Source organism: Echinops telfairi, unplaced genomic scaffold (genome assembly GCF_000313985.2).
Source record: "Echinops telfairi isolate 266 unplaced genomic scaffold, ASM31398v2 ScPeMD7_1;HRSCAF=3_0, whole genome shotgun sequence".
Taxonomy (NCBI): domain Eukaryota; kingdom Metazoa; phylum Chordata; class Mammalia; order Afrosoricida; family Tenrecidae; genus Echinops; species Echinops telfairi.
The window spans coordinates 58,756,831-58,783,331 of NW_022103896.1; the positions used below are offsets into that span (position 1 = coordinate 58,756,831).

The window sequence follows — 26,501 nt, forward strand, 5'->3', positions numbered from 1 at the left end:
GCGGATGTTTTGAGAATGATGAGGGCATGAATGTACAAATGTGCTTTACACAATTGATGTATGTATGGATTGTGATAAGAGTTGTATAAGCCCCTAATAAAACGGTTAAACAAAAAGAATAAATTCATACAAAAAATAAAAAGAAGACAAGCTAGAAATACTTTGTCTTATATCCTTTGGACATGTTCTCAGGAGGGACCAATCCTTGGAGATGAAGATTATGCCCAGGACTAGCATTATCCATCACCTGCAGTGGGAGGGGGTGCAGAGGTGAAAATGTTAAATCCCTGACTTTTTAGAATAAAATATTGTTTCTATGTTCAAGGGCTTACAAAGTGATGTCAGGATACATACACTACACATGATGAAATACACAAACACATACATTCACTAATACAGGTGAGCCAGTAAATTGCAATGACTAGAATATTGTTTTTTAGAATAAGGATGCCCCACGTATGCACGGGGCATGGTGTTTTGAGCTGCTGTTGTGTTTGCTCTGACTCACCACGAACTCCGCAGGCAGCACAGTGAAGCCCTGCACCCTCCTCACCGTACTTGCTGGGTTTGAGCTCACTGTCGCAGCCACTGTGTCAGGCTCTCCTGGAGAAACTTCTCTTTTTGCTGGCTCTCTATTTAGCAAGCATGAGATTCTTCTCCAGGGACTGAGCCCTCCGAGAAACAGGTCCAAAATCTGTAAGGCAAAAGTCTCTTCATCCTCCCTTTTAAGGAGTATTGTTGTGCTTCGACCAAGACAGACGCATTCCTTTTTCTGAAAGTCCGTAGCATGTTTTGTATTCTTCACCAACATCCTGATTCAAAGGCTTCAGTTGTTGGGGCTTCCTTATAAGTCCAACTGCTGCATGCCTCTGAAGCAAATGAAAATACTACGGCTTGAGCCGGTCACACCCTGGCCCTCAAAGTGACATCTTTGCTTTTTAATACTTTAAAGAGGTTTACTTTGCTGGTAGTAGGTTTACACAATGCAATACATTTCTGATTTCTTGACTGCTGCTTCTATACACATTGATTGTGGATCCAAGTAAATTGGAATGTTTGACAAGCTCATTCTTTTCTCTTTTCCCTGATGTTGCTCATTGGCCCAGCTGTGAAGTTTCTGTTTTCTCTATGTTAAGATCTCATCCATACTGAAGGTTGTTTGTAGCCTTTGATTTTCGTCAGTAAATGTTTCACGTCCTCTTCCCTTTCCGCAAGCGAGGCTGGTAATGAGTCTTCCTCTGATCCTGATGCTGCATCCTTCTTCAGATAGTCCAGCTTTTCAAATCCTTTGCCCGGCATGCAGCTTGAATAAGCGTAGTGAAAGACTACAACCCCGGCACACATCTTTCCTGATTTAAACCGTGCGTTAACCCCTTGATCTGTTTGAACAACCGCTTTTGGCCTGTGTGCAGGTTCCACATGAGCTTCCGTAAGTCTCTGAGCTTCCCCTGCTTCACCATGTCACCCACAACGTGCTATGATGCGCACAGTCACAGGTCTTTGGTCAATAAGACAAAAGCAAAGACCTTTCTGGCATCCTCTACTTTCACCCAATATCCATATGGCATCAGCAGTGATATCATGTCCCTCATTCCATGTGCTCTTCTCCATACAGCATGAATTTCATGGACATACTTCAATTCTATTTGCTGCTCATCTGATATTAGAATTTAAGAGGCCTCCATTTTCTCTGGCCACCCTAACCTAGGGTGACCGTCCTTACCCATCAAGGACCATCTATTCTCACAGAAAGCCTCCCCCCATATGCCTTCCTTGTACCCTTTACCACAGCATTTTGCAGGGCTTTCTACTAAACACATAAGCACCCTAGCACTTTATAATGACTAGTCCTATGTGTGTACGTATCTCACCCTCACTTTGTGAGACGTTGCATACTGATACAATGTTGAATCCCTGAGTTGCAGGAATAAGACATGGTATCGAACATTTGTACCTCCATTCTCCTCCCACTGCAAGGCTTGGCTGTCACTAAACCATCATAGCAATTTTTCCCCACCAACATGCCCTGTCCTGGCCTCTGGTTCTTTGTCAGAGCCACCTTCCAGCACCAGCACCAGGGAATGAGCGGAGGGTGAGTCTGAATCCTGTGGCTGTCCCTCGGGGAGATGCTGTGTGCTTCTCTGGACTCTCCTGCCAGGGAGGGCCCTTGAACTCCAGCCCCGTTCTCAAGGGCAGCCCTTCTTTTCCCTCTGAGACTTAGTGGGCCCCAGACAGGCCGGACTCAGCATGTATCTAATAAGCACAGTTTGTGATGGTGTTGTTTTGTTCCCTTTCATTTTTGCTTTTCTGTTTTCTTTGTGCACCTCTGGGTAGCCTACCTCTGGAGTGATGGCTTGCTAGCAATGTGCCCAGCAGGACAGTGGAAGAAAGAAGTCACTAGGTTGCATTTGGGGGCCATGAGGAATGCATGGCTCATACTCTTATGATAGAAAGTAACCATCATGGTCCATTTAATTAGCTGGATAGATCTATTAGTTGGTTGGTTGGTTTGACAAATATTCATTGAAAACTCACTGTGTGTCAGGCACCATTGTACACACTGGGCATCCACCAGTGCCTAATGATACCGTGCCCTCCTGAACTACATCCAGAAGGAGCCAGCTTTGTGCGGGAGGGACTCGGGTTCCTAAGGACCAGGCTGAGTCCTGACGTAGAGTGAGAGATCACTAGACAGACAGGTAGGGAATGGGCCCTCCAGAAACCAAGCTGGACAGGGTGGATGTGCGGCTCCCTCGGAAAAAGTAAAAAAGCCTGGCCGTCTCCGTTTGAGTGTCTGGAGCCCATTCTACCCTGACCTGCCCGGGATGCCGGGATTCGGGGTTCACTTGACAGCACAAAGCAGGGAGAGTCCGCATCACAATGCTGAATGAGACCAGCTGAAGAGAGGGCAGGAAAGGAAAGGGTAAAAGGGCCTTGTCCAGTATCCAGAAGGTGCCCTTTCCCCTAAGAAGCCTAGAGAAAAATGATGGTTAATTCCGTCAAAGCCCAGCATCTGCCTGGAAAAAGGGTACCACCAATTGCATGAAGTCCGCTTCAGCCCAGGGTGTGGGTCAGAATAGAACGGGCTCCGCAGGCGGGGTTTTCGGCAGTGGGTGCCAGGCCTTGCTTCCGAGCGACCTCTGAATGCACTGCGAGCCTCTCACCCTACGGTGAACAGCTAGTGTGTTCATCACTTGCAGACCCAGGACTTAGTGAGTCCTGATACTTCTAATCCAGCATGGTTTGTTTTAAATGGGATTTGGGGGGAAACTTTTTTATTGGGATTTGAGTGAAAGTTTTACAGAGCAGATCCATTTTCCATTCAATAATTCAGACACAGTTTGTGTCATCTCATGAATTGCAAGCCCCACAAGGTACCCTCTTAGCCCGCTGCTTCCCTATGTTCCTGTTTCCATTCCTCTTTCCTCCCGAAGCCGTTGGAACATCGTCCGTGAGTCCATGCTGGTCTTTGGAGTACTCCAGGGTGTGTATGCAACACTTGTGTTGCCGCACCTCTGATAGAACTGTGCTTGCCTAGGAGTATTTTCTTTGATTTAATACAGCTCCCATCCTTAACTCCCTAATGTGTGGTGTATAATCTGTTAACCCCTTTCTGACTACCCTCTACATTGTTCATCAGACTTGGTTAAAGACAAGTTTAATATAGTGGTTAAAGTACTTTGAATTGCATGAAAGAAAAACAATAATGAAATTTCTGTAAGATACTATAAAATTGGTTTTTTTTATCATTTTATTGGGGGCTCATACAGCTCTTATCACAATCCATACATACATCCATTGTGTCAAGCACATTTATACATTTGTTGCCATCATTCTCAAAACATTTTTTTTCTACTTGAGCCCTTGGTATCAGCTCCTCGTTTTCCCCCTCCCTCCCCACCCTCCTCCCTCACGAACCCTTGATAATTTATAGACTATTATTTTGTCATGTTTTACACTGTCTGACATTTCCTTTCACCCATTTTTCTGTTGTCCGTCCCCCAGGTAGGGGGTTATATGTAGATACTTGTGATCTGTTCCCCCTTTCTACCCCGCCTTCCCTCCACCCTCCCAATATCTACACTCTCACCACTGGTCCTGAGGGCTTCATCTGTCCTGGATTCCCTGTGTTACCTGTTCCTATCTGTACCAGTGTACATCCTCTGGTATAGCCAGATTTGTAAGGTAGAATTGGGATCATGCTAATGGGAGGGAGGAACTAGAGGAAAGTTGTATGTTTCATTGTTGCTACACTGCACCCTGACTGGCTTGTCTCCTCCCCGCGACCCTTCTGTAAGGGGATGTCCAGTTTGCCTACAGATGGGTTGTGGGTCTCCACTCCCACACTCCCCCTCATTCACAATGATATGATTTTTAGTTCTTTGATGTCTGATACCTGATATCATCAACACCTTGTGATCACACAGGCTGGTGTGCTTCTTTCATGTGGGCTTTGTTGCTTCTGAGCTAGCTGGCCACTTGTTTACCTTCAAGCCTTTAAGACCCCAGATGCTATATCTTTTGATAGCCGGGCACCATCAGCTTTCTTCCCCACATTTGCTTATGCACCCATTTGTCTTCAGTGATCATGTTGGGAAGGTGAACATCATGGAATGCCAGTTTAATAGAACAAAGTGAAGGACTACATGAGTGGAGGCCCAATGTCCACCTGCTACCTTAATACTAAACCTATAAATATATGCACATAGGTTTATTTCCCCATCCTCATATATAAATATATTTACATATGCATATGCCTGTATTTACACCTCTATAAATGCCCTTTGCCTCTTAGTTCTTTCCTCTATTTCCTTTTACTTTCCTTTTGTCCCACTATCACGCTCAGCTTTCATTTGGGTTTCAGTAATTCCTCTTGGTTACATTGCCCTTGATCAAGCCCTACCAAGCCTCCTACTCCCTGCTCGCCACCGATTTTGGATCACTTGTTGTTCCCTTGTCCCTGAGTTTGTTAACACCACTTCCTTTCCCCCACCTCCCCCTCTCCCATGTCCCCCTGGAACCATTGGTCCGTTGTTTTCTCATCCAGGTTATTTACCCAGCCTATCTAAGGTAGACCTGCAGAGATAATAATATGCACAAAAACAAGACAGTAAAACAAAGCAACAAAAGAACAACAACACAATGACCAAAAAAAGAGAAAAGCTTGTAAATAGTGCCAAGCCTGTATGTTGACCTTTGGGGGTGTTTTCTGGCCGAGTCTGATGGGGTGCCATACCCTGGCCCCAAAGTCTATTTTTGGTATTCCCTCAGGACTTCCTGGCTCTGCTCCCCTTGGTGTTCTGTTGCACGCCCTTAGTGTTTTCCTAGGTGTGGTGGGGTCAGATTGGGTGCATTTCCCACACTGTGTTTCCAGTGTTATCCCCCATAGCACTATGGGTCAGTGAGGGAAGGCGTGTCTCATAGTGGGGCCGGCCCTATGGTCCTCTCTGTGCATTGGCTGCTCTGAGCAGGGATATCAGCCTCAAGGCTTGGCGGGCCAGGATGTGCTCCACTCAAGAGATAGTTCTTGATAATGATAGTACTGTTGAAAAGTAAATCCCTTACAAGCATCTACAAAGCTGCACCGTTTTTATATACTTACTCACTCACTGCCATGGAGTTGATTGACTTGCAGCGACCCTGAAGGACAGGGTAGAACTGTCCCTGTGGGTTTCTGAAACTGCAGCTGCTTCTGTGAGGAGAACACCTTTATCGTTCTCCCACGGAGCAGAGCAGCCAGGGGGTTCCAACTGCTGGCCATGCACTTAGCAGCTCCACGTGTAACTGCTATGCCGCCAAGGTTCCTCCTCTTTTTATATACTTGCATACATATAATGCATTTCCACCTAAAAGATTGGGGAGTGTTTGTAAGTGTAAAGGCTGATTGAAAAAAATCAGTGTGTGAGTCACTACCAAAAAAAGTCCTCATTAATAACTAATGAAGGTAAAGGTTTAAACAAACAAACTTTAGAACAGTAGAATATCTATGAATGAATTCCTTCAGTTACCCAATGTTTTTTTCACACTGATGCTTAAATCTCTGAGTTGATAGATACTCCTTAGAGATCTTCAGAACTTTTTGCTCATGAATCTCTCATCGCTTTTTTGCTCACAGTTTTCAAACTATGTACCCTTCACACATTTCTGAGCTGACACCTAAATTTCTCTCGGTGTAGGTTTAAGTAGTTGCAATATTGACATTTTCGTAAAACCTGTAACATCATTTTTCCTTGTGGTACACACACAAACACACAAAGACACACAGATAGGTAACATAACATTTGCCAAGTCAGCATTTTCACTGGTATAATTCACTGGCATTTATTCACCATGTTATCCAACCTTCACCGTTGCCCAGTTTTCCCATCACTATGAACAGATGCCCTCAGAGACGGTCCCCCCCCCTCCCTCCTGACCGCAGTAACCACTGAGAACATGTCTCTCTGCGGTTCCCTCTTCTAGACGTTTCCTGTAAGTTGGTGTGTACACCGGTTGTCCCTTCTAATTGACTTATTTCACTTGGCATCATGTTTTCAGAGCCTAGCTGTGCTGTAGCATCACTTTTATAAAGTGCCCAGTGGAATCTAGATGCCATAGGGGTTTGATAGCCACCATCTAGTTTTTTAATTCTTGTTTTACTTCATATCACAGCTATAATTTTAAAAATATTTTTAATCATTTTATTGGGGACTCATACAACTCTTATCACAATCCATCCATTGTGTCAAGCACTTTTGTACATTTGTTCCCTCATCATTCTCAAGACATTTGCTTTCTACTTGAGCCTTTGGTTTCAGCTCCTCATTTTTTCCCCTCCCTCCCCCTAGTTGGTAGTTAACATTTATGGAGAGGCGACTAAGTCAGCCCTCACGGCAGCTCCATGAAGTAGATCTTCTTATGCCCATTCTGCAGATGAGAAAATTTAAATACAAGAGCATCACACAAATAAGTGACCCAACCAGAACTCTTGCTCCGGGTGCTGTATTCTCATAAGTGGACGTGGACGCTAAGAAAGATCTTGACCTTCAAGTCAAATGTGTGAACGGATGTGCATTCAGATTCTGTGTTAACAATATGTAAGGTCTAGAGAGAGAGAATGTTTATGGCTTTCTTCGTTAATAAGCTTCTTTCATTGTCCAACCAAGTGAGTGTTGAAGGTCTTTCACTGGACTCAAAATCTCTAATAATAATAACAACAACAATAATAATAATGGCACTAGCAAGTGTTAGGAATGCTACAGGCCACCTTTTAATCTCCCAAAACTTCTAAATCAGCGTAACCGCAAGCATAAGTCATTGTGGTATGTGGTCAGCGTCTCATAGCGACCCCAAAGGGCAGAGTAGAACTTTCCGAGACTGTCATTTTAGATGAGTAAAAAGCCCCATAGTTCTCCCACAGAGCAGGAGCGGCTGGTGGTTTTGAACCACTGACGTGCAGCCCAGCCTGCAACCCACTGCGCTGCCAGGCTGAGTCAGAATTAACTAGCTTGCAGTGGGTGTACTGTGCGAAGACTGATGTTAAAGTGTCCTAATTCTCTACAAGTCCTCCTAATTTTTAACCAAATGAGCTATATATCTTGCTCGTTTCAGTACTACTTTTGAGGGAAATATTCTCAGACTATCTTTCGGAAATCTCCAAAGTATGGCTAACCACATAATAGCGACCCGTTTTCATTAAACCCCTGTGCAAACACCTGGGACCTCTTACTGTAGTCCTTTCTGCCCTGCCTTCCCGTTCCTCCCCAGTTCCCTGTTTTCATTCAGCACACAGAGACTGCAAAAAGTTCACGGAAAGGGACATTGGAAGGTAATGGAACTTGCCCATGAACTTTTTAAAGCCCCCTTTTTTATCCAAGATATCCAGGCATGAGTATCTGCATATCCTCTTTAGTTTTATAAGGAACCTCAAGCTCCGCCCCCCCAGTCCCTATTTTATCTAAAGTCAACCTTGCTTTATCAAGGCCTTAATAACACTTAATTCTCACATCTCTGCCAACTATCTCTGACTCAAGGTGACCGTATATCAGAATGAAACCCTGTAGCGTTTCTAATGGCTCGTTTTGGGAGAAAGTAGAACATCGGGCTTTTCTTCTGAGGCCTCTGGGTGGACTTGAATGTCCAACCTTTCAATTAGCTGCGAAGCTCACTAATCATTTGCACCTCACAGGGACTCATCGCATTTCTGCTAAACGCCAGACACTGCATTGGGCTGCGGAGAGTGAGAAAGTCCTGCCTCCCCTTATGTAGCTTCTAGCTTAGGAGATGCAACCAAATTGCAATCACAGTAGAATGTGATGGTGACGCAAGAGTGGTGGGGCCACATAACATATATGGGGCTCCCGAGTTGGACCACCTGGCAGGCCTAGCGGATGAGCCGTTGGAAAGAGGCCTTTCTGCTGTCCAACCCAGACCTCCTCCTCCTCCTGCCCCACAAGTATCTGATGCCTGGTTGCTTGGCAGAGTGATTTCACGCATGCCCTGGTGGACTAGCTAGAGCAGTGGTTCTCCACCTTCCTCGTGCCGGGACCCTTTCAGGCAGTTCCTCATGTGGTGGTGACCCCCAACCGTAAAATTACTTTCATTGCTGCCTCATCACTGTAATTTTGCTACTGTTATGAATCGTCATGTAAATATCTGATATGCAAGATCATTACAAATTGAACATCATTAAGGCATCATGATTCATCACAAACAATATGTAATTATATATTGTGAAATATTTATTTCTAATGACAAATCAATGAAATTTTGTCTTGAAGCAGAGATAACAGTCTTCACACCGGGTACTCCTATGTGGGTATATCAGCATGTGGGCGGACCCACCTGGAGACGGATAGAGGGGCAGTGTCTCGGTGCCTAAGCCCATCGAAAATAAGTGTTTTCTGATGGTGTTAGGCAACCCCCAAAGGGGTCGAGCCCCACAGGTTGAGAACCGCTGAGCTCGATGATGGAGGTGGATGGAAGTAACCATCCGGCAGTTCTGAATGGGTGGGTGAGTGGCTGACTGCAGGCCTTTGCTCCAGGGGCTATGGAAATGGGTAACTTCCTGTATCTTCTACCCTCCCATTGAACAGCTAGAGGATGTTTCTGTTGGGTTTCACCCGCCACCATCCCCATGGCTGTGCCAGCTGTGGCTGCTGCTGCTAATGCTTAGGAGGACCCTTTCCTCCCTCAGGCACTTGGCCTCCTTCAGGCTGCGTGAAGAAAACGGAGTGTCTGAATGACTGTTAAAGCAGAAGGGTACCGAAACTCATCTTGGAAACGTAACTCATACTTTAGCACTCCCTGGATACATCATGGGTTACCCATTGTGCTGCTAACCACAAGGCCAGCAGTTCGAACACACCAGCCACTCCGAGGGAGAAAGCTGAGGCTGTCAACTCTTGGAAACCCACCAGGGCCGTTCTACCCTGTTCTTCAGGATCGCTGTGAGCCAGACCTGATGTGATGGCAGTGAGTTTGTGAGTGTGTGTTTTAGCATTCCCTATGTACACACATTTACAAGAACAAAGTTCAAGGTGTTCTTGACCTTGCTTGTAAAACTTGACAATCTGGTAGGAAAAAGGAGAGAACCGAAGGGGCTTGATGACTGGAGAATAAAAAAGTCTCACGGCTGACTTCCAGTGGAAGGAGCGTCCAGATGTTGAAATCTCATCATACAAGGGACTTGTCCACTTCCGAGCCAGCCTGGGCAGAGGCTGATGGGCGGCAAATCTGCGTGGTGGGGCAAGGCAGCAGGACTCTCCAGTGGAAGGCAGCGTCGGTGTCCTGGAAAAAGCAAGGCAGGCAGATAAACTCTAATTCTTGGGTCAGCCATTTAATTGCTGTGGGACTTTGGACAGAGGTCCCTGAGAAGCATAAATGGTTAATGCTTGGCTGAAAACCTAAAGGTTGGCTGTTCCAACCCACGCAGGAGCACTGTTGCAGAAAAGCCTGGTAAACTGCGCCCACACCATTCTCTGTGACACGGGGCTTGGCCAGGAGCTGGAATCGACTAGAGGGCAAGAGATCTGTTTTGATTTTGATTTGGGGCAAATGACTGTGGTTTCGTGCTGTCAGACAGTGTGTCTGAAGTATCAGCCCAGGGCTGCTCTGTGTCCGTGGCTTCCATTGCAAGTCCACTGAAAGAGCGCCTGCGTTCACACAACTAGTTGGGTGGAAGCCGCTGACAGTGGAAGGCTGACTCCATTCCCAAACTGGAGTCTGCCCATTGTCAGGTACTCAGTAAGCTACATCAACCATCTCAGACAGTGGCCTGCTTTCTCCCTGCCCCTCAGCCTGTAAACATTTAGCAGTGGAGTGATAAACAAATCGCTTTCAAACTCCATCTCCAGCAACAAGCTGGAAGCATTTGTGGAAAGGAAGAAGAGGCTGCCGAGGCCGCCTGTATTAAAGACCCCAAGTCTGCAATTTACAGGGGTAGCTGCTTTGTCTTGGCTCCTTAAAGCTTTGTGATAATTGGCCTATGTCACATTGTGAAAAGAGTAGCCCTGTCATTACTGGCCAAGTAACTAACAATTATCGATCTTCTGATCAGTGGGTATTCTGACTTGATCCTTCCTGGCTGAGTTGCCTGCGAGTTTGTTGGACGGTTTGGATACTGCTGCCACAGGGACACAAATGCACCAGCCTTTTGATGAAAACCAAGCTCTTACTCTAGCGAATGGCTCCTTCTGTTGAGAGGTTTACATCTTAATAAATTCTTTAAATCTTAGTAAATTTAGTGTCTACGACTGAAGTCAGCAAAAATATGCAGACACATACTCCGTGTAGGAAATAATATACCGAGATTGTCACACAGAGAAATGTGTTTGTGGTTCCTGCCTACCAGAAGAAACAGACCCTTGTACACAGAAAATTAAACACAGAACGATACAGCGCCTGTACCAATTAGCTCTGCGCCCAGTAACCGTGGTAAACCACCCCACACTCCGTGGCTTAAGATAATAGTAGTTGGGGTTTCCTGTTTGTTTGTATTGTGATCTGTATGTCTACGGAGCCAAACATTTGTCCTTTCAACACTATATTGGGTTTGGGGTACACATTTGGAGCCCTGGTGGCATGGTGGTAATGAGTTGTGCTGCTATCTGCAGGGTCAGCAGTTCGAAACCACCAGCAGCTCCTCAGGAGAAAGGGTGTTTTCTACTCCTGTAGAGTCTCACAGGCAGCTCACAGGAGCGCTTCTACCCTGTCCGAGAGCGCCACTATGAGTCAGTATCAACTCCATGACAGAGAGTTTGGACTTTTTTGAGTTTAAACAGCAAATTCATCTCTCATTTAATAATCCATACACAAATTGCTTTGTGATGCTGGATTCTTGCTACCACACATGCACGCACACGCATGCACCGCAGTGTGTCAGCATTCTTCCTGTGTGCCACTTTCCAGTTATTCTCCTTATTTTTCATGTTTGCTTTTGAGCGAGGGTTCCCCATTTGGTCTCCCATCGCGTATTGGCCCACGGAGCACATTGTTTGGGGCTGAAAGATGATCTACAGAGATGCCTTTGGATCCAGATTGAGAGAGGGTCATGGGGAGGTTGTTCTGCAGTTTCTGTAGTCTTATCAGTCCAGTAAGTCTAGGTGGGATTTTTTATTTTTTTAGTTCTACATTTTCCTCCCATTCTAAATAGAACCTTCTATAGTGTCCCTGGTCAGAGCAGTAGGTCGTGGTAGCTGGGCACCCTCTAGTTCTGGTCTCAGGAGGAGAAGACTGTGGTTCAAGTGGGCTGTTGGTCCTGAGGGCAAAAGTTTGCCTTGCATCTTTGGTTTCTCTTGTCTGCTCCAGACAGAAGAAGGTCAGTAGCGATCTGTTACATGGCTACTCAAAACTTTTAAGACCTAGGTAATACTCACCAAACTTACATCCTTATGCCAGTTGACCTAGAAAGTCCTCAAACAATGGTCCTGAGCCTTCAAACCCAGTAATTCAATCCCGGCAGGTCCTTGGATAGGTCTAGGAAGTTCCTATAATTACACAATCTATGCACTCCCACACGCTGTATAGCAGGCTATTCACAAGTATGTAACCGCTCAGAAATGTTGTTGTTAATGACTTGTAGAACAAGTATGTAACCGCTCAGAAATGTTGTTGTTAATGACTTGTAGAACAGTGTGCGTTATAGCATTTACCTTAGTTGTTCTGCATTCTTGCATTTCTCGCAGTATTCTTCATTTACCCCAGTGTCACTGTGTTGGCTTTGCCCATACTGTGTATTGCTTCTCTCATCGTCAGAATTAACATGGTCTTCTGTCTAGTTCATGGTTCTCTCTCCCTTCCCTTCGAACTCCTGGTCGCGATGCGCGAATGTTGAGAGACACCTCACCACCCTTACCTCCTGGGACAATCTGGCTGTACTTCGTTCAGGGCACTTGGAAGGAAAGATCGCGAGATGTCATCTCACATCCTTCAGGCGTGTCGAGAGACCAGTCCCTGGAAAGGACATGGTGCTTGGGGAAGCAGAGAGTCAGTGAAAAAGAGGAAGAATTTTTCCATGAGTCTATTCCAACTCCTAGCGACACTCTGGGACAGAGTAGAACTGCCCCTGTGGGTTTCGGAGGCTCTCAATCTGTCTGAGAGGAGACAGGCTCCTCTCGTTCCCTGGAGCAGCTGGTGGTTTCCAACTGCTGGCCTGGCTGTTAGCTGCTCAACTTGTAAGCCCTTCCTTCATGCACTGTCTGCCTCCATCCTCACATGTGAGGGGAGGTCAGATGTTTACAGACATCCTCCCTGAAGACAGTCACCAGACTGGTAGGCCCTGCTCCCTGCTATTAAGGACAATGGACAGGCCTGTAGTCATTGATTTGGTTCCTGTAGGTGGAGTTCACACTCTACTAATACTGGTCTATCAGTTGAGCCAGAGAGCAGGTCAAACTGGCTCACTAACATCCAAGTTAGGCTGCCATCCTGTATCTAGGATCTGCCCACCTTGTCACATGTATACACCCAACCCCCGTCTCTTCCTATTGAGTGTATATCCCTAGATTGTCCCCCTCTCATTGTTGTATAACCTATAGTGCAACCCCTTCCTGTGACATATGTCTACCTGTAATTAGTGTGCTTACACCCCACCCACCCCCAAAGGTATATAGGCCTGGGTTAGCAATAGAGAGCGCTCACGTGCGCTCTTGCTCTCTCTCTCCCCTCTCTCCAAGTGGACCACCTAGCGGGGCTGAGGTGAACACTGCTACCATGAATTGTGTCTGACTCCATTATTTCAATCTCTCTCTTCTATATCCCATGCTCTTGATTTTAATATTTATATATCTCAACCGTACAATTGTGCTTATCGAACCCATGATTAGTGGTGGGGGCTGCCCCCCCTCCAACCGCACTCACAGTGCCATAAAAAGTGGGCGTTTGTGTTACTTCGACATTTGGTGAAAAGGAATCATTAGCAAAATGAACACTTTCACCTAATTTCTCAGGATCGTGGGTCTCTTGTTTGTTCTTTGTTTCTTCTGCTAACATGTAAGCTTGATGAGCCCATTTCTCCAATTTCCCATTGTTATCCTCTGTGCCTGGCACACTCTTGCATGGAGTCGGAACCCCTGACTCTTTTCCGGAAGAAATGCCAAATGATGATGTGCCGATGCGGTGTGCATGAGTGATGTGTGACTGAGTAACCTGATAGGCGAATGCCCTGTGCTCTGCAAAGTCCTGATAGCCCTACCTTTGAACGTTGGGCACGTTCACACACATCGTATTCCTTTCCCTGTCACGGAGGTTTTACATTTGCCACGGTGTCTGAAAGCTTTAAATATTAGGGTTATTAAAAGAATATGGAAAGCCTCCGCAACTCAAAACTGGAAGTGTGATCAAGTTGAAGCAGTGCTTTAATTGGCCTTGCTTAGTTTTACCTGAGGCAGATAAACCAAACCAGCAGAGGAAGTGGAGAGGAGCAACAGTGAGTGACAGATCATGCTGATCTGGCACTTCGGTATTGTCTCCGACAGACCCGGGAAGCTCCTTCAGTGGATAAGGAAAATCGTAATGTCAGCTTGAATAGAATTCTTGTTTTCAGATTCCAGGAGGAGGTGTACAATCCTGAGAATACAAGGCAGACATTGCTAAATTATGAAGGGGGGGAAACTAACTAAACGACTCAATATGGATTATTAGAAGCTTTCTGGACCTGCAGTTAGACATCTTTCCAAAGAGCCTTCCTGTGAACAATCCGTATCAGGCAGTTCTGTTGTTTTGACTTCCCACTACAAAAGGTCTTCTGGCCAGTGGGCTCCAGCTGTTCGCAGGATAAGGGACAGTGCCTTTGGATGATCCAAAGATAAGGAAAATCAACAACCCAAACAAGGAACTTCTTTTCCTAAGTTATTTCTTTATCTATCGAGATGTGGTTTCCTTGGAGCCTAGGGAAGGAAAGAAGGGTTTCAGAAAGCGGGCTGGACAGGAGAGGGATCCCACGGAGCTTGGGAAAGAGCTGGCATTATGCACGACAAGATGCTTTTGAAGTTAGGCTCTGCCCATTCCTAGAGGACATGGGACTTGGAGCAATGTTCCTCTCCCTGGTGTTGAGAATAAAGAAAACAGAAATCAAGGCGGTCAATCCGAACTCCGATTCCGACTCCTCTTTCTCCCTTGGAGCAGCTGGTGGCATTGCAGCAGACCTTGGTTAGGAGCCCATCACGTAACGCACTCAGCCAGGAAAGCACCTGAGAGAGGAGAGGTCGGTAAGCGTCCCCAAACTCCAGCCACGAGGAATCTTCATCTGTTCGCCTCCATTTCAGACCGTGTGCCAACTCTGCAGTTCTCCTTTGCCCCCACGTGATAGATGTCTGAAATGAAACATTTGCCAATTCAGTCATGCTTACACGTAAAATTCAGTGGCATTGATGACACGCATCGCGAACCATCACCACGATCCTTTTCCATTTCACTGCACTCCCCTTACCGGCAACTCAGTGCCCTCATGCAAGAACTTCCCCTCCCTCCTGGAAGCCACCAAGCAACTTTGGTTCATTTCTATAGATTTGCCTATCTCTTATAATTGGTATTATACAATATTTGACCTTTCATGACTGATTTCACTAAGCATAAATAGTTGTCAGGGTTCATCTATGTTATGGCAAATGTGAGGACTTGCTTCTTTCCATGGCCTAGTAATAATGTATTCACATATACGTAATAGAGGGGGAAGCTGGATTCTCTGAAGAAGACTGTGCATCAGGAGCGGAAGCGGCTTATTGACAGCCTGCACCCTGCAGGTGACACACCGTGCTTGCTGACCGTGAGGAGGACTTCTGCTGGTGAAGATCCAGAGCCGCAGACCAGTATGGATCACGTTCAGTATAAAGAAAACCCAAATCCTCACAACTGGACCAATAGGTAACATCGTGATAAACACCGAAAAGATAGACCTGGTCAAGGATTTCATCTTGCCGGATCCACGCTCGCTCGTGAAAGCACGCCTCAGTCAAGAGACCAAACAGTGCGTGGCTCTGAGTACATGTGCTGCGCACGACCTCTCTAAAGTGTTGAGACACAAGGCTGTTACTTTTAAAACTAAGGTGCGCCTGACCCAAAGCCCGGTGTTTGCAGTCATCTCCTACACATGTGAGAGTTGGACATTGAATAAGGTAGTCCAAAGAACAGGCGATGTATTCGAACTACAGTGTCGGGAAGAATAGTGAAAATACCATGGACTGCCAAAAAAAAAAAAGTCTGTCTTGGAAGAAGTACAACCAGAATGCTCCTTGGAAGCAAGGTTGGGGAGGCTTTGTCCCACGTGCTGTGGGCATGTCAGCCGGAGAGACCGGTCCTTGGGAAGGACATCATGCTTGGTAAAGTAGAAGGGCAGTGACAAAGAGGAAGGCCTCTCTCTGCGAGAGGGGTCGCCATAGTAGGCACAACGCAAGACCAAAGGTGAGGGTGCCACATGCCTGGGCAGTGTTTCCTTCTGCTGGACCTGGGTTACTTTGAGTGGAAACCAACTCACATGCATACCTGACCACATTTGTCTGTCCATCTGTCAAAGAACGCTTCGGTTGTTTCCACCTCTGGGCTATTGTGACTAGTGCTGCAGTGAACACGGGTGTCTGGGTTTCTGTCTGGATTCCTCTTTGGGGGTATGCTCCCAAGATTGGGGTTGGTGGGTCATCCGGTGGTTCTGTGCTTTATTTTTGAGGAACCACCAACTTGTTTCCATGGTAACAGTACTATTTTGCACTCCCACCATCAATAGATAAAGACTCCAACGAGTCCACATCATTTTTTAAAAATCATTTTATTAGGGGCTCATACAACTCTTATCACAATCCATACACACATCAATTGTGTAAAGCGCATTTGTACATTCATTGCCCTCATCATTCTCAAAACATTTCCTCTCCACTTAAGCCCCCGGCATTAGGTCCTCATTTTTCCCCTCCCTCCCCCTCCCTCATGAGCCCTTGATAGTTTATAAATTGTTATCTTGCCCTGTTCGACATCTCCCTTCACCCACTTTTCTGTTGTCTATCCCCCAGGGAGGAGGTCACATATAGATCCTTGTAACCGGTTCCCTCTTTCCAACCCACTCTCCCTCTACCCTCCCTGTTTCGCCACTCACACCACTGGTCCTGTAGGGCTCATCTACATCGTTTTTTTTAAAGTCCTCGAAGGCAGGATTAGGCAAATCTCTGGAAGGTAAACATAGAAGGATCTCCCTCTTTCTTCAGCCCCTCCCTGCCCTTTATCATTCCAAACAGCCCCATGTGCCCAAAGCAGAAATCAGAAGGTCCGGAAGCATGCTGCTGCAGTCTACACGGCCACGGATGGGTTGTTTGCAGGGGACATTGCCCCCAAATGCAGAACCCTGTGGGGCCTGCAAAGCGCTGTCTCTCCTCACTGCCCCTCCTCTCAAAGGAGGAGAGTAAAATGCTCACCTTGGGGAGCAAGGAACACATGCGCATCAGGTAGTCTTATTGAAAATAAAGGACAAGGCCATTTAATTCACATCTTGTATGCGCCTAGTGAATTAATAGTGATCCTGGAAATGTACCCTTGTCTTTTTCTGTTGGTGGGACAAGAGTAGTGAATTATTCTTTGGCAACATTATCTCATCCCTGTCCCAGCTGACAGATATCGGTGTCTGAATGTAGAGTACACTTATTTGGCCTGTATTTTAATGACTAATTTAGTTTGATGAGGCAGAGTTTGGGGGTTTGCAGCCAAGAAATATCAGCATTCATCCATAATTCTTTTTCATCTCAGAAGCCACTATTGTTTCCATGGAATCAGTTAAATTGATGAATATTAAATCTGACTTCTAGGTGCTCAGAGGCAAAATAGCAGAAAGGAAAGATCGTGGCAATAGAGAAATTTTGTGTAAAACAAAATATTTATACTGAAATATTACCATCCTGGCTCCATCGGCCTCCTACAACCACAACCCACCCACTCCAACACACACACATACACATACCCCAGTATGACCTACATTGAAACCTGTTTGCTATTCACAATTGCAGTTTTGAGGTGACTTATCACTCAAATGGAAATCAATGGTCCCTAAAAGAACTTCAATGTAGGAGCCTCCTTTCTGGAAGAAAAGTGTGGATGTAAGCATGAGAGACCAGGAAGAAAAATACTAAAGGAAGTCAGAGGCTGGCCAGAGAAGATCATCTCATGAAATGATCCGAGCGAGCTTGGAGATCCCAAGAGCCTCCTGGTGACCACAGTGGCACATTAATCCTTGGGAGTAGTCAATGGTTTGTTGATGAAAAAGAAAGTTTTAAACAAAAGTGGTTATAAGCACATAGAATGATGCTCACCATCATCATCCTCCACTCACCGGCATAGAAGCACATGTGACCCATAGCAACCCCATAGGCAATGTCGAATGGAAGCTATCAAAGATGGACAACAAATGGCGGCTAGTATGTGGGGAAAACAGGACCCTTATCCATGGCTGAGGGGCTATGTACAATGATGTAGCTATTTTGGATAGACCAGTTCAATGGCTCCTGAAAAAGCTGAATGTAGAAATGACCCAGAAATTCTGTTCCTACATTTAAGCCCTGGGGAATTGTAAACATATGTCTATACAACCATGTGTACACTCATAATAGCCAAAACATCGTAACAACCCGAATGCCTATCAACTGACGAATGGATAAACAAAATGTGGTATATCCATATGGTAGCTATTATCCAGCCATAAGGAGGAATAAACTACTGATATGTGCTATAGCATGGATGACCCTTGAAGGCCTCTATGGTAGATAAAATAACCAAAAGCCACATACTGTATAATTGTTTTTATGTGACATATCCTGAGTAGACAGATGCGTAGAGGCAGAAACTCAATTGGTAGTTGCCTGGAGCTAGAGGATTGTTAGTGTAGGGGGAGTGACTGGTAAATGGGTAGGGGGCTCTTTGGGGGAGTGGATGAAATGTTCTGAAATGAGATATTGGTGATGATTGCACAAGTCTGTCAATACACTAAAAAAAATCATTGAAGTGAACATGTTCAGAGAGTGACTTCGATAGTGTGTGAATTCAATAAAGTAGTTGCTTTTTTACAGTCAGTCGCCGGCAACAGTGTTCCACTCTATGGAGTAGTAGTCACCGTGTGCCTGAAATGTGGAGCCTGGTCCTGGATGCAGGACAGTGACAAATCGGAGCTTATCTTGCCGAGGTTAGAACAGATGGGATAAAGTAGAACATTTAGAGTTTTAGACTAGGTAAAACCTGGAAGATGCTGTACTTGTTAGCTGCTGTCAATTTGGTCTTCAATTCATGGAGACGGGACCAGACAGTTGAGATCTATAGGGTTTCTACCGACTGATTTTTTTCAGTAGACCACAAGACGTTTCTTCCTGTGGAAGACGGCATATAGAGTGTTGAATCTGGTTGAAAACAAGAAAATGGCTTATAGGGAGCATGCTAGCCCTGCAAGTTTGAATGATGACCGTGTGGAAGAAGGATCTAAATCGTTCCATCATTGTGGGACACTGTCCTAAGATAGGGAAAAGTTTGGTGTTGACACAGCACAAAGGAGAATGTTGTCAACATTGAATTGTCTGATCAAGGAAGGGGGCTCCCGCTGGGATGGCTGGTGAGACCATGACCCTGAGAACAGAGGCTCAGTGCTCCTCTGGTGGGGAAGTGCAGGATGGCTTCAGGTGACAGCTTGGACTAGCTGACCTCAGGATCACTTTCCCATCAGTGGATTCTAACATTTAATCCCAGGAAACTCACCTGCATGATAACTGAGCACTTGGATCTCATATGCCCAGAAGTTTGTGAAACTCCTTCCTTACGCCTTCATGACATGGTCCTTTCTGCTCTGCATTAAAGCATACCAATGTCTTTGTCCATTCAACAGATGCTTAAAAGATCTCCTGAAATCCATCCTCTCCCTGACTAAGAAATCACAGGGTCTGCTCTGAAAGGAATTCCAATAGGCAGTCCTGACAGAGTGGGAGAAAAACACCAAATTAGGGGAAAAAATAGATTTACAGGCTTAATAGAGACTGGTGGAACCCCAGAGAACAATGGCCCTTAGTCAATCACAGTTCAAGCCTAGAACTGAATTCACCTCAGTTTAGCCTAACAGTAGATAGTGAACAATACCTGAGGGTGATCCTCACTCTTTAAAACAGTCAGCCAAAGGAGATCAAAGGGGCTCCTTCAGTGGGAGGAATGCTGCTACACCTGGGCAGGCCATCAGTGGCACAAAGTAAACTGTATACGAATGGTTAAATAAGTAACTTCGAAGTCGGTGTTTTTGTTACATGGGCGTCTTTTACAGACCCCAGTGCTTTCTGTGCCCTCCTCCTCCGGGTCATTCATATGAAGGTCCTAGGGAGCCACATCATGGGAACTGTGTCATTTCATCTAGAGAAGTACCTGTTTGCCCGTTCATTTCTGTCTCCCCAACCCCTCCTGTGCTCTCTCCAAACTGATTCTCAGTTCCATGGTAACCATCTTTTTAAAAATAGACCATAAGTTGGAACCTTGTGAAAAGCTTTTAAAAATTGTTTTAACTGTAGTAAATCTGTAGCATTTTCCGTTTAAGTGTAAAACCAGGAACATTCATTACATTCACCGGGTTGCGTAGCCATCCTCACCATCTATTGTCAAGACGTTTGCAACTCCCCAAACAAACGCATGGCCTCAAGCAGTCGCAGCTCCTTAGTGACAGCCTCTGATGCACTTGATAGTTGCCTGTTTTAGATCGCTTAGATCAGGGAGGCCATGTGTTATTTGCCCGTTTGTGTCTTATTTCACTTGGTATTGTGTTTGCAAGGTTCTCTGTATTGTAGCATCTATCAGAAATCCAGTCCCCTCATGGATGAACAGTAGCCTCTTACATACATTGATACCACATTCTGTTATCCATTCATCTGTTGATGGGCACTTGGGTGGTTTCCACGTGTAGGCTACTGTTGAATAATGGTCTAGTGAACATCGGGGTACAAGTATCGATTTGAGTCCCTCCTCTCTGAGTTCTTCTGGGGATGTACACCTAGGAACAGAATTGCTGTCATATATCTTTTTGACATTTACTCTTTGGGGATTTGCCGTATAGCTTTCCACAGCAGCTGCAGTCTCACCAGGAATGCACCCGGGTCCCAATTTCTGCACATCCTCATTAAAGGTATTGTAAAGACTAGTAAGGATCTCCCCCCCCCCCCTTTCAGTGTACTGTCTGTCCCAAATGGAATTGGGTCAGGAGCTGCGTGCATTCTGGCCCGCTGGAGACTTCCCTGTAGAGAAGGTGGCGGCTGGCTGTAAGCCCTGTGGCATCGACCGTGCTGTGAGCCGTTACCTGCACGCATTCGCTTGTAGCCACATGCATGTTTTTCTCTCTTCAGATAATTATAATAGATACTCGTATAATTTGCTTTTACAGACATCATATCCTTTGATTAGTGTCCCGTGACCCTATTCCTCTTTTTAAAAATGGATAATTAGTGGTTTACATAATCCTCTTGGGGGCCATTCTTCAAAAGCAATCCTGTCATTATGCCTGCCTGCCCTTTAACCACCGGGCCACTTCATGGCTGGTTATATGTGTTGGGACTTATAACTTCTCTCCGGTTTTTAAAAAATTGTGAGTGTTTAATTTGTTGGAGGTTATGAATAAAAATCAGGAGTTCTTCCATCAACCCACTGAAATGACATCCAAAACTTTATGTCTATGATATATGCCTGTTGCCTACCAGATACCGAGTGAACACTTGAACTGCCATTTATAGATTGATTTATTCCTATTTCATGTGGGAGGAAACAGTCATTAGTTTCAGTATCCATAAGGCTGACAGTGTTCACCTCTGTTGCCACTGCTGCTGCAGTCAAAACCACACTACCTTCCTTGACACTGAACTACAGCAGTCACTAGCAGGCTTGAGCAGTGCACAGGCTCCCAAACTAACTTGGATTGCCACAGGAAATACATCCGGTGCCATCAGGAGGGTGGGGGTGGAAAGCATTGTGTTACCTAAGAGCCAAGATTCGGGGTCTGCCATGCAGTATACCCTAATTCCATCTGCTCTGTCCTGCCCTACCTTGTACAAGGGGTGTTACTGGTCTCAGCTTGTGGTATTCCGGTCTCCCAGGGAACTAGTGTCCTAGGCTAAACCTCAACTCACATGCCTGGCACCCTGTTCACCACCTGCTTCGTGCCCACCTTCCTTCCTGGCACAGTGGAGGAAAGCAGCTGCAGTGGCACCCAGCTGCTCGGATGGGAATCTGAGGAGTAGCACTCTCTTTACCACCCTTTTCTCATCCCTGAAAATGGAGATAATAATAGTATTGATTCCAAGTACTTAATGTGAGGAGTAACTGAGTTAATGAATCTCAAGTCTTATAACAGTGCTTGGTACATAGTAAATGCCGTGTAAATGTTAACTAGTGTGGTGTATTTAATGACGGGGGTTCTGTTATGGGTCTGACCAGATAGGAGATGAAAAGCTATCTCTTTGGCAAACAGTAGTGTGATCCCTGAGCAGTTCTAGAAACAGGAGGTCTTCCAAATGCTTTCCTTAAAATGGCCATCTTGTTCCTGTGAGGCCCTGTCTCATCTCGTGTGGCTGCTCTAGAAGAAGGGGCATCCAATTCCACACAAGCACAAGGCAGAGGCCAGATAGGCCTCCATCGCTCAGGCTTCTTCACCCTCTTCTGTCTGCCAGCTGTCCCTCCCCCAACACTCTACTTCTCTGCTGGCTGAGAGAATCCATCGCAACGGCCACCTAGAACTCAGACAATAGTCATGGTTGCCTGGCTTATTAGGGAAGCTGACTTACAAGTCAGGATCCAAAAACATTAAGGGCACTGTCCTTTTGTCTGTCATTCTTCTCAGGCACGCCAGCCGGCACGTCTTTTCTTTCTCTCTGGTTCTCAGACATGCAGCCCCTTGGCCTCTGCTCTGCTCAGTCAAGTGTTACAAAGTTCCTTTAGCACTGATAAATCCTCAAAGGACAGCCACCGCAAGTCTGGCTCTTGCCCCAGGCACTCAGTTTCATATAGCGTGTGGTCCAGCTCCCCTACCACTCTGTCTTCTCAGCTCCACTGCTCTGTCTCATGGTCTTAGTGCTGTGGCCTCTGCTGCCTCCCCACTTCAGGCAGGGACTTCAGATGCACCTCACTGATGGCTCTTCTTTCCGGATGGTTGTGGACTATCCCCGTTCCCGCTTTTCAGATTACCTGGTGTTTACACCCACTAGAATGGCACAACTGACCGGTCCCTGAGCTGGTGTCCTCTACACCTTATTTGCATGCTTCCACCCAGTCGCTGGGGGGAGTTACAAACAGGATAAATAGAAGAGGCCTGGTTATCAAGAGCCTGATGAAAATCTCTAGCCCCAAGATTTTCTGAAATGAGATCCCATGTTGAATTGCATTATCGCCAAAAAGGACTAGCAGTGTGGGCGTGGGAGGACACCTCCCCTACTTCCTCCGGAGAGCCTGATGGGGAACAGTTAAAGGATGGCTTTCTAATGGCGCACCTTCAAATCTGAGGGCACACACATTCCTGAGGTCACTCCCGCTGGTGATTTAATGCAGGGACAGTGCCAAAGCCAGATGATTGTGGTGACACTGGATTCTTCCAGTGGGGAGTCTGCTTCTGACCAAGGGCTCCCATCAGCTGGGCGAGGCACTGTCTCCACACTGCCATGCGTCTACAGTCTTGTTCATGCAGTCTTCCCAAGATCCTCACTGCCAGCTTGCCCTGCAGGCTCCTCTCACACAGCCAATTCCTTCTTGCTGCCTGCTCCTTGCAGCACTCCAGCTGACACTGGTTATTTTGTTCTGTGCACTTTCAGAAGGGTGACCTCCTCAAGTGTTGATTTCTGCAGTGCTACCAGACCTTTTGTAGAAATGGCACCGCAAACCCAAAAAGGGATGTGAATGACTCCAATGACATGTCACACCTGAAAATGCTTTTTAGTTTCCCTATTATTTTTTATAAGCATTGGGATCAGATCACTTTCCTATCAAATGGCAAAGAGATACAGGTTTCACAGTCTGTATATTCGTGAGCTCCTATCATAAATGCATAGGTTCATTTCAAGGGAATGGAAAGAAAATGTCCTAAACCTTCCTAATGGCTAAGAAAGAAAGGAAAGGGGACAGAGAGGTGCCACTGAGCTCTTCTGACTAATGGAGGCCTATCTACATGTGAAATGTTTAGGACTTCATAATCGCACATCTAAAATTGATAGACACATTATATGGGAAATTCCAACATAGTTTAATCAGCGTGCTATTATAGTAAGTGCTCCTATGAATTGCAGCTTCCCTACTATCACAACCCAACTGAGTGACACATGACCAACAGGGGTGGGAAATTACTATTTATACTGATAGCTACACAATTGTTTCCAGTGATTCTTTTGACCTTAAACATTTCAGCCTCCTAGGCATTTATCGTCCCTTTATGTGGTTTTTTAAGGACAGACATGTGCACTAGCAGTCTTGCTGCTTTGTTTTCCCTGCGCCGTAGACTGTACTTGGCTTTCGCCGAAACCCTGTATTCATCCACCTCGTATTACAGGACACTGGATATGTCCTGGCTGGCAGCCACTCAGCCTTGTTACTGATCTGTTCGTATGCCCAGCAGTAACCTTCGCATTGTGTTTCCGATGATATCAGATTCCTTGGCAAAAGTCCTGTTCCTTACTGAAGCCTTGTGCACAGCACATACGAGGCTAACTGTGCAAACATCACGGAACCTTTGGGTGCTAGCCAGACAGGTTTGATTTCAGAGTGCTCAGATTTGTTGTGAGGAACAGATTTAAAGAATCATAGCGACACTAAGTGTCCAAGTTGAGCTGTTGTCCTCTAATCGCTATTGGAAGGGAGGGAACTATATCAGGAATATGGTTCAACTGAAAACCCAGGAAGCAGAAGTTCAGTGATGTGTGAGCCCTCGGAGGGCAATAGAAAGTGCTCCACTAGTTTTCAAGACCCTGGACATTCCCAGCGTCCTGTGTAGATTGTTGACAAAAACCGTGCAGCAAGGCATCCTGCCTAAAGCAATGCTTTGCAGAGTAGCTATCATTAAGTTGATGGCTGCTTGAATTGTATTAATAGTAGAATCTCCCCCAGGAAGAGGCAGCGCCAGATAAAATTGCCCACACCTTAGGACAGAGCACTATCGATCTGCTCATTGATCTGACACAATTGATTTCACACAAGGATGAAATGGCTTGCTTCTAACCTGTGAAAATGAAGAAGAATATCAGAATAAGCATCGTCATGTTGAACTCTACGACGTTCCACCACAGAGCATAAAACAGGAGTTAGTGTGCAGTTTGAAGTCTGTGTATCTGAGTTGAATTGAAATTCTAAATTAAAATGTAGGAAATTTAAATGTAGTAATTTTTTTATATTTCTATTTAAAGAAAACCTATTGAGACTCCTTTTGAAAGCAAAACATTCCTTTGTAATATGACTAATGGGCCCATCATCTAAACCATTTTGTCAACTTGCATTTTGATGTTCATTTCTCATTCACATGGAATCACCCACGTATATAAAATGGATTCTTTTCATTATAAGATAACTTTAATGTAGTGTAGGAAAAATGAAATATATAATCTAAAGTGTGTTGTATTTAATTTATATATACATTTAAAAACAACACCTAAGGCTGATTTTGGGAGCAATTGTACAACACTTCTTTCTATGACTTGTATGATGTCCTAATAGAATGGTTTTAAAACAACAAGGTCATATAAACCAGACTCACTACCATAGTGTCATTTTTTATTTATAGCGACCCTATAGGACAGAGTAGAATTAACCCTATGGTGTCTGAGACTCTTGATTCTAAAGGGGAGCAGATAGCTTTCTCCTTTGAGGGAGCGGGTAGATTTGAATTGGTGACCTTAGCCCAACACATGACTCCATACTCCACCAGGGCTCCTTTTGAAGTTATGAGAACAACATTAACTTGTGGTACGAATACCCCATTGGCCCATTAGACTTAGAAGGTGACCAGGGAAGGAATTATAAAATGGGAAGATATCATCAACCTGCCTGTGGCAATTTAAAGTGGCTCAAAGTATATAGCATCATGAATGCTATGTAAGTATTAGTTATTAGAAAAAAAGATACAACTTCTATATATTACTTGTATTTGGTTTGGAATATATATACACAGCAAAACATATACCAGTTCGGCATGTACACGGCCCTGCGTATTCTGCACTGATTACATGCTTTGAGGTGTGCTCCCTGAGGTCCCTCTTCCTCTTTCAATACGCTCCAGGCAGTTCTCTAGAGAGCGCCATGCTCCAGGCAGATGATTTTTACTAGTTAAGGTAAACTGCAGGGTTATTAAGGAGCCTTGGTGACGATGTCACTGTGAGGGTCACTGTGAGTACATTAGGTTTGGGGGTTATTGTTTGGTTTTAAGTTTCAAAATTGTCTCAGGATTGACACGACATCCCTCACTGACCCATAGCACCACAGGGGACAGCACTGGAGGCACCGTGTGGGAATTGCACCCGATCTGACCACCACACCAAGGCAAAACACTAAGGGCGTGCAACAGAACAGCAGGGAGAGCAGAGCAAGGAAGTCCTGAGGGAGTACCAAAAACAGACTTTGGGACCAGGGCGTGGCGCCCCAGCAGACTCGACTGGGAAACACTCCTAAAGGTCAACAAACAGACCTTGAGCTATTTACACGCTTTTCTTTTTTTTATCATTGGGGTCTTTTTGTTGTAGTAGTAGTCGTTGTTTTGTTTTCTTTTGTCGTTTTGTTTTGCTCTTAGTTTTTTGTACATGTTATCTCTGCAGGTCTAGCTGGATAAACAATCTGGAGGAGAAAACAATGGGACTGATGGTTCCAGGGGGACATGGGAGAGGAGAAGGAAGTGGTGTTAACCAACCCAGGGACAGAGGAACAAGTGATCCAAAATCAGTGGCAAGGAGGGTGTAAATGGCCTGGTAGGGATTGATCAAGGGCAATGTAACTGAGAGGAATTACTGAAACCCAAATGAAGGCTGAGCATGATAGTGGGACAAGAGGAAAGTAAAAGGAAATAGAGG

At 45.4% G+C, this 26,501-nt stretch overlaps 1 protein-coding gene and 1 long non-coding RNA gene across 2 annotated transcripts in view; one reads left to right on the forward strand and one right to left on the reverse strand.

The window, feature by feature from the left end:
• Positions 1–26,501, forward strand: part of ZNF704 (zinc finger protein 704) — a 209,980-nt gene that overhangs the window by 128,706 nt on the left and 54,773 nt on the right. The gene's annotated exons all lie outside the window — the stretch shown is intronic.
• Positions 9,707–19,403, reverse strand: LOC123521570. Its single transcript, XR_006680002.1, has 3 exons — positions 19,198–19,403; positions 14,670–14,792; positions 9,707–9,768 (listed from the first exon to the last, which is right to left on the reverse strand). It is a non-coding gene; the product is annotated as an uncharacterized LOC123521570 (long non-coding RNA).